This window comes from Haemaphysalis longicornis, unplaced genomic scaffold, assembly GCF_048455015.1.
Source record: "Haemaphysalis longicornis isolate Haplotype H1 unplaced genomic scaffold, Haemaphysalis longicornis Haplotype H1 scaffold_7, whole genome shotgun sequence".
Taxonomy (NCBI): Eukaryota; Metazoa; Arthropoda; class Arachnida; order Ixodida; family Ixodidae; genus Haemaphysalis; species Haemaphysalis longicornis.
Genome location: NW_027526422.1, coordinates 181795630 through 181813144, shown reverse-complemented (window position 1 = coordinate 181813144; position 17515 = coordinate 181795630).

Below are 17515 nucleotides of genomic sequence, written 5' to 3'. Positions count from 1 at the left end.
AGTGGCTTTCAGCAACGATTTTTCGGACGCAGGAAGCATAGGCGCCTAAGCTTTAATTTCTATCGGCGTTCACACAAACCGTCAAATCGTTCCACTTGCGCGATCGATAACAGCAGCGGCAGCAGCGTCTCTCACGCGTTCAAAACGAGCGTGCGCCTCTGGAGAAGCTCGCAGGATTGGTGTGCGAGGCGTGGGCCACGATCCCATCGACCATGGTTGAACGTCCGTTATGAAGTGTGGCATTGCGAACGCGCTTGACGGCACCAAGGACGAGATGTTGTGGTCAGCGGAGAGCGACGAGGAGTGAGATGAGTGACATTACTTCGAGAAATAAATCGCCCGTTTCTCTCGCATTCGTTTTTCTTGCTCACAAAGTTCCGTGCGCGTTACAATCGGAGGTGCAAGTTTTTTCGGTTTTTTTTTTTTTTTTTTTGCCGGGAAAATCGGGTGCGCGTTAGAATCGGGGGCGCGTTAAATCGGGTAAATACGGCAATACAGGTTGAACGAAAAGTGGTTTCGCTTTAATATGCTGGCATTCAAAACATTGTAATTTGTAAAAGCTTCTCCCTAATAAATATTATATTTGCGAGCGGTATACGGAGAAAATAGTGAAGCTTTTGTTTGCATTGGCTGGTCGCGATGAACTATGCTCAGAGAAGACGACGAGCGTGTCACAAAGATGCTACATGCTGCCATGGAGATTGTCTAAACAGTGGCGTTGCGAGGTCCCAGTTTGTCATTGCCATCACCGGGGTCCACTGCCTTGGCAGGTTCTGGCGGAGTGTCGTCGGACGTCCCGGCATTTTCTTGTGGGACGATGTCGGCAACCTCGGTGGTCAGGGGGACATACTGCGTGAGGATGGTTTCGTGATTATGAAAGCTTGGTAGGTCTGGTAAGTTACTATACACCTCCACAAGCCTCAGAAGCTATGATGGCCACTGGTATCTTATGGACCACTCCTTTGCTCTGCCTTTGGGAGCACCCTCATCGTACGTCGTGGAAGAAATTTGCTGTAAAAACAAAAACAACAAATTGCAATATATGTCACATGTGAGTTTTCGCATATGTTTGAACCAAGAACGAGTTATATGTACCTCAGTGGTGTATTTCTCGCCACCCATAGCCAATGCTGGTGCGGTGGCAAGATTATGTCCATCCTCTTAGCAATATAGCAAATTTTAAAGTAGTTGCTACTTAGCAATATAGCAAAGTACTTTGCTACTTAGCAAAGTAGCAAGATAATGTCCATCCTCTTACCGAGGTGGAAGGTTAGCTATATAATTATGTAGCCCGTTATCGGTTCAATCCTATGCAAGAACTCGCATGTGACATATATTACAGTCTGTTTTTGTTTTTACAGCAAATTTCTTCCACAACGATGGGGGTTGCTTCAATATAAACGCAGAGAAATGGTTGTCTACACGTGGAGCAGCTGTTAGCCCATATTCAGTCCAGCCAATCGCAGTTGGTGATCGAACAAGAATCCAAAGCGTCAACGCAATTTTTGTTCATTGTGCCACTTCCCCAGGGTGAGTGTATCACCTTCCAGACCTCTCGGAAGCGGATGTGTAAGAGCAACACAACCATTCTACAGCTTATCACTGGGGAAACTCAACGTGAAATCGTCACCGCACTGCACCCTCTCCTCTCGCAAATTACACTTTCTGTAAAAATTGCTGCTGGGGGAATGGGCTTGCAACGGTGCCCCCGAGAGAAGTAACTGGCTTCCTTTAAGCGGTATACTTAAGTGGGGCTCATTTGTACTTCTTTCAGTGAGTTGGGAAAAGGAATTCGAATAAGGCAATTTTGCAATAACAAGGCCTTACTACTTTGTAAGTAGTCTAGAAATGCCACAGATCGCTTAGGAATTAAGGCAGGCTCCCACTCTCTCATCTTGGGACGTCACTGAGACACAGGGATGGACGTGCGGCCAGAGGAAGCGGAAAATTAACTTGGCAAAAAGTAGAAGCATACGGAACGAAAAATATCGCTCGCGGCAATAGAAGGAGGCCCAACACCTGGACGAACTGCACGTGCCAAGCTCGAAACGTGCTTGGAGAGGAATTCGCTTTGTCCGTTCCGCTCGTCAGTAGTGCTTTTCCAACTCTACATTAACACCGGCGTATAGTGAGTGGAAGGATGCCTTACCACGATGCCACCACCCACGCCGCTGTCTTCTTCGTCCTCATCTGTGTCTGCAACCTGCGAGGGAATGTTCGAGTCTTTGATGCCCACCCTAGTGTTGGAGTTACAGTGGGTACAACGTACAATGCGTCGAGAGAAGGGTGCGTGGACGACGTAAACGCGTAATCGCGTCCACACCTGGCATTGTTTGGGACAGCACCATTGTCTTGATTCGAATGTTTGAGGTTGAAAATTCCAGCCTGGGATGTTTCAAGCACGTCTGTCTCTCTATAGAGCCGCATAATAAAGCACATACGGTCGACTCGCGATAATTCAGACTCAAAGAGACCCCAGGATTTTGTTTAAATTATCCAAAGTTTGAATTATCACAAGTTCTCATATATATATGAATATGCGCAAGGTGACAACCCACGTTATGATTAGGCATTTATTTTTATCACATTTTTAAATTTCTAAGCCCTTTTAATTAAAAACCCTTACTGCACAAAATAAACAGAAAGCAGAGGCGTTAGGTCCACAAGCCGAAGCCGTGCGCGTCACTTTCGTAACCGCAGTGTCGTTTCTCTTTTACTTTTTTGCTGACACGCGACACGCAAATGCGTGATTGTGCATTTTTATTTTTGGTTTTGCTACAGTGGCCCGTGTGGTTTTGACCGCTTCGACAGTTGTGTAGGCAGTCAATCATGTTTAGACGTTTTTTGAGACCCGTTCGTTGCTTTGGTTTCTATTTCACATCGTGAAAACGGTAAATAAGGCTAGAAAGTTGAGAAACGTCATGGTCTACCGTACTTGTGCTTCGTTTCAAACATTTGTTTACTAGCAACGCCCTTTTCCTTGAAGGCTTGGGGCGGTTATTTTTCATTTTTCGACTGTTATGATTATATAAGCACGCAAATTTTCAAATAGTTGCAGGAAAGCTGTATATATTTTTCAATATAGACACGCAAAAAGTACGAATTAACCGAATGGCGGAGTTCGAATTAAGCGGCTTTAAATTCATTGAAAGGATAGCGGGCCAACCAAAAATTTGAATTTTGTTTGAATTAGCTGAAAGTACGAATTATCAGAGTTTGAATTATCGCGAGTCTACTGTAAACAATTTTTGTATCAGAGAAACAAACAAACAGAAACAAATATTGTAGGGCTAGCTGCACACCGCTAATAAGCTTGTTTTACAGCGGAGTTGTTATAGGCTATCTCCCCTGTGTGTTTTTTTTTTTTTTTTTGCAAGCTAGACTTTAAAAAATCAGCTCCTTTTCCCTCACTTCGGAATACGCTCTCCCCCTGGCCACCTGTTCGCTTCCGGCACTTCATATTTTGATAGACAATGGCGCATATTGCCCCCGAGAAAGTGTCCTCCCCGCAATGCATGCGTGCTTAGAAGTGAAGCTGACTTTAAAGAAATCGGTGTAAGCTTGGTATTTGTTAGTTGGCTTTCCCACATTGTGTGTTGCACAGTGATGTCCACCCAAATAAAAAAAAAAAAAATAGAAGGCAAAGGGCGTGAACGCGCCAGAAGAAGACCACCGACGATAGTCGGGCTGCGGACGCTAAGCGTAAGCGCGACGTCCATTGGGATCCCGAATACCGTGAGGTGGAAAACGCACGACGTAAACGTGGCTTCGCTTCTCCGGTGCGACGGCGTGATTTCAGCGGAAGTTAGGGGCTAACAAATAACACGCAAATGGCTCCGCCGGCCATCCACCTGTGTAGAGTGGAATGGCACTAAACTTTCGAAGCGAAAGCTTTCTTAGTGGGGGACCAATGGCGTCTTGTCGAGAAACTGATGCATTTCCCCATAGACCGGTTGGTCGAATGAAAAGCTCCGATAGGGTCTCTGAACACACGGCACGTGCGTGAAACCGCGCTTCTATTGTGTCAAAAGGGTTACTGAAACTCGCAAAAAAGGAATGCTTCTACATAAGAGAAATATACGCACCAATCATGAAGAAGGGTTGATGTACAATAGTATACCTTTATCTCATAAACCAGTGACCACGTATCGGTATACATTTAGATCGATCGATTTAGATACGTTTACTTGTCCCGGCGCGGTGGCTCAGTGGCTAAGGCGTTGCGCTGCTGAGCACAAGGTCGCGGGTTCGATTCCCGGCCGCGGCGGCCGCTTTTCTGACGGAGGCGAAAAGCGAAAACGCCCGTGTGTACGAGATTTCGGTGCACGTTAAAGATCCCCAGGTGGTCAAAATTAATCCCAAGCCCTCGACTACGGCGTGCCTCATCGCCTGCGTTGCGTCGGCGTGTTAAACCCTACAATCAATCAATCCGTCAGATGCGTGCGAAAAATTGTCGTACGAGTTTTTTATTCGTTTGTGATGTGGGCCTTTGAAAGTTTGACGATCGACTGGGCGCACTTTCAACGAAGTTTGGACACTTTTTTTTACGCACTTTTGGCACAGTGTTGATGTTTGAAATCTTTCGTGCTACCAACTTTCTTTCTTTCAAGGGATGGTAAAGTTTTTTTTCTCGTGAAATTTGCCATGAGGTACATGTAAGGAGATGCAAAGGCAGGAAAACGGAGCGAGGGGGTATGAAAATAAAAGGCGCTTAGAAACCATAGATAGCGATGAAAGCATTAAGACTAAAGTTGGAGTGAGAAGGCGGGTTCATAGGAAGGCATTCAGTCCTGTTCCGTGTAGCAAGTTCTGCCGACTTGTAGTAAGCGTTGACGGGCACTAAGCCGTTGCAGACATCCGGTTTATCCACACCGTTCGCTTATCCATGCCGCGTGGGAAAGAGGCGGCGGCGGTGGATAAGAGTATGAAGTGGGGCTGTAACCACACTTCCTCCGTACGCGGTTATGCTTCACTGCGTAACAGGAGTGTGGGAAAGCCATCTTACAAAGACCAAGCTTACACCGATCTCCTTAAAGGAGCCATGAAGAGAAAATACAACTTGGTTTAATTTGAAAGAACTAGGATACAGTATCTCACTCAGCTCCATTGCAGCCCCAAAAGATGTTTTTTTAACGAAAAAAAAAGCAAGAAGTATTTAATAACTTTCAAATTTTGCGCCACAGTGACGTGTTATGAGCGAGATTGACGTCATACGGGCCAACAATAAAACATAATTTTCAGTCCGTTAACTGCACGTTAGCATTCAAGTGATGCGGTAAAATGGAACTAGAGGCCCCATTACAGACGTCCAGTCATGTGTCGTCGCGACAGGTCAGTTAGGGGGGCGCCAATTGCACAAACAAGGTTCCGTGACGTCATAGAAAAGTTGCGGGAAATTGGCTAGGGGGTCGCCACGGCTTCACACGTTTTCGTTAATATCTCCGTTATTTTTTCGAAGATTGCGATGATATTGGTATCATTGTTATCGGGACTAAGCAGTCTTTCTAATAAACCCAACTTGTATTTTCTCTTCATGGCTCCTTTAAAGGGGCACTGACACACAAAATTTGCATCTTGTTTTCTTTTGTTGCGATAATAGCCTATTTATCACGTGTTTCAGCGGGTGCCGCGAAAGCCTCGACTTGGTATAAATAAAGCTGCCACGTGAGTGTCGGGATGACATTACAGAGCAGAGCTGCCGTGGCATTGTCGATTCCGCGTCGTCACCGGCAGTTTCTGCTAATGCCTCTACGTACGGATTTCCTCGGCTGCTTAATAAAAAACCAACAATGGACGTGATGCAGGCGCTGCGAGTGCATATTTCTGCCGCGGCTAGAGAACGACGCGCGACGCTCGAGACAGTGGGTGGGGGACGCGCGCTGGGAGCAGCCGGCAGGCCTGCGGGTCCGCGTACAGATGTTAGGCTTAACACTGCGGTGGATATTCGATTGCCACTCTGGTAGATTACGATTTTTAATGCAATTTGCCGTCACATCATTACCCCCTTTCTTATATTCAGAGCTTTCTGTGTGCCATGAGTCCCGCTTAGTGGAGCGGTAACAGGCTATCACTCTGCGCCTGCCTTCGTCATCGCGGCCGCGCCGCCGCCCTCACAGCGACCTTGCTGGTGGTCTAAGCGGCTGCCTCAGTGCGCCTGTCCGGCGCGTTTTCGCGCACAGTGTAATGAAGAGCAATAAAAATACACTGCCTGGAATCGCCGTAGAACTTAGGTCGCGGCCAGCTGTCCGACGAGCCAACGATATCGTTTGTAGCTCGAGAGCACCGACCTCCGATCGGAGCGGCGAGCCGGCGAGAAACGCTGGCAGTGCGGAAGCGGCTTGCACGAACCCGTGACGCATTTGGATGTTGTTTATTTACTCCACATCCAAGTAGATGTCGATCCCGCAAGGACCTCCTCTGTTTTCTCTCTCGCTGGCTGTTCGGTTGCGTTACGCACACTTTAAAATTGATTTTAAATATATGTTCTAGGCTATATTTGTCGCTGATATTTTGCAGATGTATGTGTGTTCACACCAATCTATCTCCGTAGTTATCTCGCCTTCAAAATTTTGTGTCAGTACTCCTTAATGTCGGCTTCACATTCGCCTAGAAGCACAAACGCATTGCCGGGGAAACATATTCACAACGGCAGTACAAGACATCTCAAAATATAAAGGCTCCAACACCTGTCTGTATTTTTTATGAATTTTTCCAAGTCCCCGAGTTTTTGTTCCATACGGGCGCAAGAACAGGGGTGGTTTGATATACATGTGTGTTAATCCTTGCATTATGTATAGTGGACGCCGAGACACGTAAAGTATGGTCCGTAAGGGGTTGCAAGAAGCGTGACTCAGAGAAAAATTGAAGCTATTTGTGTAAAAAGTTCTCCGGCAAAAAAAAAAAAAAAAGTGGCACGCATTCGTGTCATTGGAATAACTTTGCTGCTCTATACACGCACAATACGGCGGTATACCGTGTGATGATTCCGCTGGCATGGGGTTCAATTGACTGTAATTTTATGCACCGAGTCTAAATTGCAGATCGAGTACTTCCCACCCGCCGGCGTATTCGAGTGTTTCTGCTTAAAGGGCTGGTGAAGAGCTTTTCAAAAATTTTGTTGGGGGCATGCATTCCCTTATGGTTTTCCTGACGCTGAATTCGAAAAAACATGTTTATTTTATGTGTAAATACACCCAAACCATATTTTTTCGTCAAAACAAACGACCCCTGCCCGCGGGCACGGTGAGAGCCCTGGCTGCCTTTCGCGATTGGCTGGCGGCAGATGACATCATATTCGGAAGTGCCGGCGCTGCGGGGACCGCTCGGCCTGAAGATCTCATTCTGTTCCCGTTCAAATACGGGCTAGAAGGTCCTCTGGTGAATGGAGGACTCGCGCAATCTTTCCTTAGAATAGGAGAGCCTGAGCAAAGTATAAACGCAACAGGTCCGCTCCCGGCGACCTTTAGAAGGGGTTCACCCCCGACGACTCTTGGCCGACTTGTTTCTCGGGTGCAGGGAAGTTGCACATATATTGGTTCGCCGCTTTCACTACCAGCGCTAGTCACAATTCCTAGCACAATTTTTCAACCCACCATCATCCCCATCCTCGAATGTGGAACTTCGTTTTCACATTTGGACAGGCAGAAACAAGCTCTGTGCAGCGGCCTGCGATGCGCACAGGCAGTGCGGCCGCCACCGGTCGCCGCGTCGCGCAGAGGTGCTGATGCCGGGTCGCTGCTCGGCCGGCCAGCGGAACGTGGCACTGCTGCACATACGCATGTTTTAAAATAGGGGAGCCGAACGTTGGTCGCCCACCAAAAGGTAGAGGAACCCAAGCGCAGCCCGCTGGTCCCCGACGAGCTTTAGAACGCCTTCCCAACAGCTCCAGCCGGCTCAGGTTGCACGGACCAAACATCGCCTGATGTTGGGAACTTTAGGGTTAGCACGCCGCTATCTCTACAATTGCGAATGACTATCCTTAACACAGTTTTTCACCACGCTATCATCCCCTTTCTCGCATGTGGAACCTTATTTTTACGTTGATAGTCGTTCTAGCGATCGGTGCTGTGCTCGTTCTTGCGCGCAGGTAACGCCATCCATCGGCCTCTCGCCGAATCTCGTGCTCGGGCAGGTTCGTTTGTTGCCGTCGACGAGCCTCCGCAACCGGTCGGCGCACCGCATCGCGATACAAATTCGATCACCTCTTTCGAAATCACCTTGGATGACAATCCCTAGCACAATTTTTCACCACACTATCATCCTCTCTTGCACGTTTACCTTGCTTTTCGCGACGGCCTTGTTTCTGGAGGCAGCGAAGGGCGGTCGCTGCCGCGGCATGTGTGGTGCGAGCCGTTTCGTGCCCCGTGCGGGCATGCACGACCGGCGAGTGTGCGGAGCGCTTCCGCACGCAGAAAACGCTTCATGCTTTCAGCTTGATTGATTTCTTCTTAAAATCTAGCTATTCAGTTAAGCTGTCGTCACAGCCAACAACATTGATCGGGAAAGCCCAGGGCGCTGTGGTCCCACAAATTTTCTAATCCCCTTATAATAATGGATCAGGAACTTGGGGTACCTCCGTATTTGTTTGAGCCCGTCGCTTCGCGTATGAAGCACAGAGCACCCGACGACACGGCCGGCCCCGCGACTACTCGTGAAGGCAATGTAGTAGCCACGGGCGCTTGGGTAGGAAATCTCTGGTATATAGGAGTCGCTTTAGGGAGTCACGCAGTAGCATTACGGTTAAAAATCGACGCGGAAGCAACTCTATACAATGATGATTAATAAAGTGCAGATTACACGCTTGCTTAATTCGGAACTTCGCCCAGAAAACTGGGACACAGCGAAGCGGCGGCGCACGTCGCTGGCCGTCTTCCGAATATGACACTACTTCCGGTCGCTGCCGCTCAGTTTCTCGCTCTTCCGGCGATGCGGCAAGGAGCGGTGGGCGGGGCGTAGGGTCAACTTTAAAGGAGCCATGAAGAGAAAATGCAAGTTGGTTTTATTCGAAAGATTTCGTGTTTCATAGTGCCCCCAGCGCTTGTCCGGATACAAACGGTGCTTTATTCACTGAGAAATTAAAGGGGCCCTGAAAGGCGTTTTGAGCACACTAAATGAACTAGCGCAATCGTTAGATTGGGTCGTCAACGTCATCTGTGCCAAGTATTACTCTTTTACGCGCAGCGGAAAGCTCACACTTTTGTTGCAAAGTTTGTCGCTTTTTTCTCACCCTTTCCTTCGTGTTTTGGGACGCCGCCATCTTCACATGTCTACATCATCGATTCCCAGATGTTCGTCATGAGCTAGACATCCTGCTATTGGGCAGCTTTTTCACGCACTTCCGGCAAAGAGATGAGTCGTCTGCTCAGCGTCGGCTCGCCGGCTGATCTGCCGGCGGAGTGCCGGAGTGCTTGGACATTTTACGACAAACGAAACAAGTGTAAACAAACGTTTAACCGTTTGTATTAAATGCAGCACGGCCATAACACGACATGGATATTCCCTTACCTGAGTACGTTCCGTAAAGAAAGCGTTGAAGCCCCGTGGCACTTCTTTCGTGCAATCGCAGAGAACGCCCTGAGCCGAATGCCCGGGTTTGACGCACACATATTATTAAACTTCAAATCAATCCAGAGATGCGTTTCGAACGAACACAACGTCACAACATGCGTTGCAAGTCTGAACCGCGATTGAAAGACGATGGGTTGCCTCCTCCTGCCCGTCGTAACTTCGGCACTCACCTCGCGCGCGGTTTGCGGGGACGAACAGCAAGTCACTTAACTCCGGCGCACAAGCCGAGATGGCTTTTAGCCACGCACACTGCACATACCCCATGCGAAGTTGAGTCGTACGTCGCTCGAGAAAGATAACCCAGACCATGGGAAGCACTATCCACCCGCAGAAGCACAACGTCGCATTGCATCGCGAAACAAAGACGTCCACAACACACACACACCATCGCCTCCTGTAATGTCAAACGCATTTCGCACTTCCCAATGGGAGTGGGTGGTACGCCTGCAGAGCCCACATGTCGCGAGGTGGGGCCCCGAGCTGAACCGGGAACACGCAACTGTAACTGAGTTCTACAGTGGTTTGTGCCTTGTTGTCAAGGCAACCGATGTTTGAGATTCTCAAAGAAGTGGCGCTCGCTCCAGCGCTAGAAAGCTCAGAGCCGCGGTGGAGCATGCTTTGCCAACATTGCCGCTCTCCACCACGCGTCGCACCAAGCTGAACTGGTCACATGATTGTAGGGTTTTGTGCACGGGTTCTGTATCGATTTAAAATGTCTTTTTCACATGCCGCCGGCAGGAATTACGACCGCCGCAAAATAAGACCCGGCACCAGCGGGGCCACATCTGATACGGCACTTTTTGGATAAAAAGTGTCGGTGCATCAAAGGGAACGAGCGCACGATCTTCCCCGTACGGCTGCGAGTTCGCCGCCGATAAAAAGTCACGTGCCACCGATAGCAACTGCACCAACGAACACCGCGAAAGGGCAAGGCCAGGCCGCCGCACACATGCGGCCAGATTTTTCGTTCGGTTTTCCAGCCTTAAGCGAAGTGCGGGATTCATGGTGTCAACAAAGCTTGCCCGTAGCAGACGACGTAGCAGCGCAATAGCGGAAGTACGTCACCGCTGCGGAGCGCAGCATCATGGGAGGCAAAGCTCGCGCGCCGTCAACAGCGGAGAGTAAGTCGAAAGGAGGAGGAAACGCGCAGCGACGATAATGCGTGGTTTTTGATTTACGATTTCTCAGCTAATACTCATCGCTTTAACAAAATTCTTGCGGGAGGAGATTGCAAATACATTGTTTTATTTGGGTACATGTACATCCATGCATCGGCGGAAGGTATTTCAGGACCCCTTTAAACAATTTAGGTTAAAATTTTGATTTTCCCGCTCAATCGTGCGTTTTCGTGGTCCCAAGTGACATCACAGGAACCGACCGCTCTGCAGCCTAGAGTACCTTCATTCACGCATCCGCCGTACAGGGTAGAGACACGTATACGCTGGCGCCGCCATTTTCGGTTGCTCGCTCGCCGCCGAAGCAAGTCATTGTGTCAAAACCGCGCTAAAATTATCGCCGCAACGCGGTTTACTGAAGAAGTTTGAATCATATTGTCTGTTTCGCGTTGCTAGGTCTCGTGGGAAACGAAAAGAATAACGCGTTGAGCCCGTTGGCCCAATTGCGGCGGCACGGGACCGTTCAAAGGTTGTCTCCACCCTGTACAGCGGTGTTGGTTTGTTCCCGCGTTTCTTTACGTTCCGTAACCTAGATGGCGCCAGCATACCGTGGCAAGCGTTTGGTTTGTTTTTGCCCGCATTTAAAGGAGCCATGAAGAGAAAACAAAAGTTTGTTTTATTCGAAAGATTAGGTGTTTCATAGTACCCCAAGCGCTTTCCCGGAAGCAAATGATGCTTTATTCACTGAGAAATAAGGCAATTTAAGCCAAAATTTTAAATCTCCCGCTAAAATTGCACATTTGGTGACGTGAGCAATGGTGTCACACGGGCCGGTCCATGAAACAGATACTTAGTATGTCGACTCCATATAGCACCCACACGCGGGAGTCGACCGAGACGGCGGCCATTTTAAAAATGCTAGTAAAACCTAGTGCACCCGCAGCCCTAGTCATGGAATCGCCTGATCCGGAGAACAAAACTCTCGCCGAGGAGCTCGGGCTTGCATTTAACAACCTCACACCACTTGAACGCTCAACGCTTCTAAGTGCACGAGCGGCAAGAGTTGTGGGATACGCGGTGGACGGAAAAGCGACCATTCCGCGATAGCCACAACAGACGAACGCCCTGCCGTCGGCACCGCTGCCTCGTCAGCGCCGTCGCCACGGACGAATACAGACTGGTACGTATGTGCCGTATTTTTATTACGGTTAATAATAGTTCAACTTCAGTAGCAGTATCGCTTATGCCAGTTGGCCGGTGTCGTGTATGGAAAGCCGTTCGCGCGAGCTCTCTGCTTCGACCAGAAAGATACGAGCGTCAATGCGCGGTGTTTACGGCATTTTTCCTCCAAGGTCAGAGCGCCTCGAACCCGAAAATTCGTCTGCGCGACGGCGAGATGTCGAGCTCGGCCAGGCGGTTGTTTCGTACGCATTGGCGCACACGCTTGCGTGTTCGTTCGGAACTTCAACCGTTTACTCCACCGTTCTTTGTCATAAAAAGAATGTGCAGTATGTTTCACGGGCATTTAGCTCGCTATGCAAACTGTAAGCCCTGCCTAACATGCGTTTGCTTTTGCCGGCCTCCGCCAATCGCAGAGCTTAGCCCATGTGACGGCATAGGTTCTGTTGCGGGAAATGAGCTGGTGGGTCGCATGACCATTCCCGTTTTTCCTAATTATGTAGCTTATTTGAGCGAAGTTTGCGTTATAAGTGGTGTCGTTATGGTTCTAACGAGGCAATCTTTCGAATGAACCAAACTTGTGTTTTCTCTTCATGGCTCCTTTAAACCTGGCTTGTTTTTGTTCTGGGAGAAAATATTCGTTCCCTGAAACAGTGCTCGCTCGACAAATGGGGTCACGTAAGACACCGTTGCTTGCGTCAATCGGCCAGTGTCGTCTGAGACAACCCCAAGCCCCGTAGTGCTGTGCAGCTAAACCAAGCATGCTGTGCGCAGTACGAACAGCAGAACGCATCAGTACTTCTATGTTTACATGTGCTTTCGTAACTTCCACTGTTTGTCCCATCATTCTTATTGCTTTGTAAAGAATGTGCCCAAAATTTAAGCGCAAATCGCTCGTTCGTCTAGTTTGTAAGCTCTACCTAATTTGCGTCTGCTTCTGCCAGCCTCCGCCAATCGCAGAGCTTAGCTCATGTGACATCATAGGTTCTGTTGCGGGAAATGAGTTGGTGGGTCGCATGACCATTCCCGTTTTTCCTAATTATGTAGCTTATTTGAGCGAAGTTTACGTTAAAAGTGGTGTCAGTATGATTCTAACGAGACGATCTTTTGAATGAACCAAACTTGTGTTTTCTCTTCATGGCTCCTTTAACGACGAATACCGCTGTACCCAGGCTAAAAATGACGAAAAAAAACTTTACAGGCATAAACTGACCATGCAATTACTTGTAAAAAGTAGAGTTTTGCCCGGTTTTAAAAGCACTTCAGTAGTCCTTTAAACGAAACTCCTGCCGCGTATTCGGTTTCTTGTGCGGTTTCGCGTGATTGGCTGCCCTGGTGGTTTTTCGTGACGTTTTCGGGCACGCAGCCAATCACGCTAGACGGAATGAGCAAGCGAAGGCACCGACAGCTTTCCGGCACCCAGTAGGATTTGCCCCGTGTTGAACGCGGATATTACTGCATGAGCGAAATTATTCGGTTCTTGTCGCTCACTTTTGAGATGACCGTGATGTAAAGCGCGGTGGAGTGTGATCTCCATATTCTGACCGTTGCTTAACAGCAATTCGACTAAAGCAGTGGCAGGTTTTCCTAGAAAGATAGGTATGAATGGGGCTCACCCTGAATTCGGCGCTTGACGCTGTTTTGCTGAAATTCGAAGAAAAAATCAAAATTAGAAAAAAGAACACGCTTAACTTTTTTTTCGAATATAAAATACAATATATGAGGGCAGGTGATGGAGAGGCGCGGACGGACTAACTTAAAGGGCCCCTGAGATGGGGGTTTTTGGGGGGTCGATGGTATCGGAGCGCAACGGCTATTTCTTGAACTAATCGTGACGTGTTTGTGCGCTCTTGATTTAATCAATTTTTTACGAGCGTAAAAACATCATAAAGCTACAAAAAACATCTTTTGTGTGTGGGTGCTTTTATACAGTCACACATATTTGTTTTATACCGGAGTGTAAAGCACTTACACACCGGGCCAAACCGGGCTTGACGCTCCTCCGTTCTCGGCGGAAGGATACAGTGAGCGCAGGAGCAACGACGCTTGCAGCCAGCGTGATCGCTCAGCCACGGCCGCTGGATGAGAGCGCACGTCAGTGCGCCAGGGCTCGCAAGCTTGGACCAACGTTTGCTTGGACGTTCCCTGGTTTCCCTATAGGCGGCGTAAAAATCGACGCCCCACGTGACCAACCTACAGGGCACTTTTCGACCATCAAGTCCACCAGACGGCGCAAGCGAAAGGTTACTTTTGGTATAGAATACAAAACATTAATTCCGTGACTCAAAGAGCCCACACAGTTCGCTTACAATGTGTTATTTAAAAATATTATTAACAAGTTCCACATCAAACATCCGTTGAGCAAAAATGTACGCAACTTTTTACGAACAGCCGACTGGTGCACCACCTCGTTTCTGAATTCGCAACCACAAAGCCGCCAATTCAAATTGAAACCGCTGCAACGGCCCACCGTTTCTATGTGCGCGGAGCACTGGTTTCGTGACTGTTATTGCTGGTATGTGCTTTTGCGTCCATCAGTTGTTGAGAGGACTGGCAAAACACGGGAATTGAGTGCTTGTTGAGTGACAAATGTGGGAAATTCCGCATCGGAAGACAGCTGTCGAGGCCAGAATATTTGATTCTTCCAACAGAAGGTGAGTGTTATGCACTCCGCTAGAAAGACTGTGCAAACGAAACCGTTGTAGCCGTCAATACCTCATTCGTGCCCTTCGTTCGAAATCTTAGCGCAAGTGAACGAGTTGTTATGGCAAAAAAAAAAAAATGTTGTCATGAAAGCGACGTACAATTGCAGCGATCGAAATGAAATGATGTCCTGGCCTCTGTAAACTTGCGGATGTCAATAAACGATTTGTTCTCACTTGCTGCTCACTGTGGTCTGTGCCAGTCGAGGCCATCTGGTCACCTGGCGTAACATCACTTCACTAGCGCGGCGCAAGTAAACACGCGACCAGCGTGCCAGCCAGGAACCAGCAGGAGCAGCCACGGCCGGACTCGACGCCCCTTTCGCGCGCGGGAGGAGGAGAGTCGAGTCCGGCCGTGGAGCAGCGAGCCGGGGGCCGCCGTGCGAGGGCAGCCATGTTATTAAGGAGCTCAAGCGGCCTGTGCAAAAAAGCATCCGCCATGTTTACAAAGCCGTGTTTACAGTGCCATCAAGCGGGCGTACTGGGTAGTTCACGACGCCGCCACTACGCTTTTTCTGGCACTACAGGCAAAGCTAGACCTTTGCTTCTCTAAAATCCTCCCTGTTCTGTGAGTGCGCCTTTCATCCAGCGGCCGTGGCTCAGCGCTCCGTGTCTGAGTTTTCTTTGCATTTGCTTTCTTGGACGCTGTACCCGAAAGGATTCTTTGCACCATCTGTGTTTCGAGCGTAGCCTCGACGTTGTTTCAGAGGTTGTAACGAACGTCGCGCCAAGGGAGCGCCGCGCCGACGACGAAGGAGGAGCTCCGCACGCAACGCTTGGACGACGCCGGGCACTGCTCGTGATCACGAGGCGCACGCTCGAGTGCGCTCACGCGGGCTGAATAAATCAGTTCAAGCCCAAACGCTGTCGCAGCTGATTCTCTGCGGCGGTCGCGACAAGGGCAAGAGCATGCTCATCCCGTAACGACAACTGCCAAAGAGTTTCATTTCATTGCTTCCCATCAAGTCATGATCGCAGGAAAGTGTGGTTTGCTGCACCGACCTTCTGAATGAACCTGTTGCCTAGTGTCCTTAGCGCGCTTTACCGTTTACCGTGTTAAATGAAGCAAGAGTAGCCGTTGGCCGCTGGAAACGAAAGGATTGCACTCAGCGGTTTCTGCATTCCGGCTTACCGATGATGATGATCGTTGTGGCCAGAAACCCTTTGTATCGGGCGGACACCGAAATGTCCAAGCCAGGTGAAAAAGTTAACAAAATACATATAAAAAGAAAAAAAAACAAAAAAAAACCGGCTGAATGCCTAAAGTCATTGCACCGTCCCCACCAGCGAGAAAGCTAAAGGTAGCAGTTTTCCTGCAGTCTTGTGCATATGGTACACTGCATGCGTATGTACGTCCACTGCACTGTCACCATTCACTGCAGTTCACTCGTGTGTTCACTGCACCGTCACCACAGCCGCACCCAGCCGAACCGATCGCTGCCAGAGTTGCAGTCGCTCTTTCGTCGTGTGTACGTCCATGGCATTGTCGACGCCGTCCTCGAACCCTAGCGCCTGTTGTATAGTGGCGTTGACTCTGGCGGGTGGGCGCAGCTTGTGGCAGTGCAGCACCAGGTGCTCCATGCTTTCCTCGTGGTCGCCGCATGCCCTGCACTTTGCTGCTTGAACCTCTGGTGTGCTGTCGTAGTGCCGTCAGTACAGCAGCGTGCGCAGTGCCCCCGCACGGGCCTCGAAGAGGAGTGTGCTGCCGCTGCTGTTGTCGTAGACACGCATCCGGCCTATATCTTGCCTGTGGTTGCGGTACAGTTCCAGGGTAGACTTTTGGTGCATTGTGGTCTGTCAGTGAGCGCGTTCCTCTTCTTTCACCCTGGAGCGCACCTTCTCCGTGATCTTGTGCGGCGGGCCCACCTCGATCGGGCTTGTAGTGAAGCCGAATTTTCGACGGAGGTGGTAGAGGCGGTTGCACCACTGTGTGCGAACACCCTTGAATGCCATGTAGCGGAAAAGTCGCCGCGCCCAGCGTTCGTCATTCATGACTCGGAGTCGCTCTTCGAATGCAATTTTGCTGGTGGCCTCGCGAGCCTCAAATGTTGACCATCCCAAGTCACCCTGTATGGCCTCCACAGCCACTCGGCCATGGCAGCCCAAGGCAAGGCGGCCCACCTCTCGCTGACCACGCTCGAGCCACCCCCGTGTTGGCGCCGACACACACACCACAGCGTTCGCAAAGGTGAGACATGGGACGTGCACCGACTTCCACAGGTCACGGACCAACAGGTATCGGTTGCACCCCCATAAGCACCGTCTGCGCAGGATACAGCTGGCGCGTCTCGACCTTTCTTTCAGTAAAGCCTCGTGTGTAGCATACTTGTCGCCAGTGGTGTTGAAAGTGATGCCAAGGTAACAATAGCTGTGCATCGGTGGAACTTCTTCCCCGCCAGGCAGCAGCACAATGCGAGCTTTGTCCTCTGGGTCGGAGAAGCACAGGACCGCTGACTTGCGCGTGTTGAAGGCCAGTCCCAGTGTTGACAGATGCTCAGCCGAGGCGGTGACAAGTCCCTGTAGCTCAGCCACACTTCCAGCGAGCAGGACAAGGTCATCGGCGAAGACCAGCCCCGGTAGTGTCCACATTTGCGGGAGTCAATCTTCAGAATAGGGCAGCGTGAAACCAAGTCCCGACGAAATAAGGGCTTTCTCTAACCCCGCTACATACAGCATGTATAGCAGCGCATCTACACATGAAGAGATGATTCGGGTTTGTTTTGTTCACTCATCGGCGCTAAAGCCATGGATTTTACGGGGTGGGCGCGCGTCTTTCAGTAAATTGAATATTTCACCCGTAAAAGGGGGTGGGCGATGTTTCGGGGGAGGGCGTTCACTCGGAACTTTCCGGTAATCTAATCAAAACGCGAGCGTACATTTCGCCGGCGCAGGGGGCTCGCTACTACAGTCGGTAGAAATTCTAGCCTCTGTATCGCTATGTAGCGACGGTAA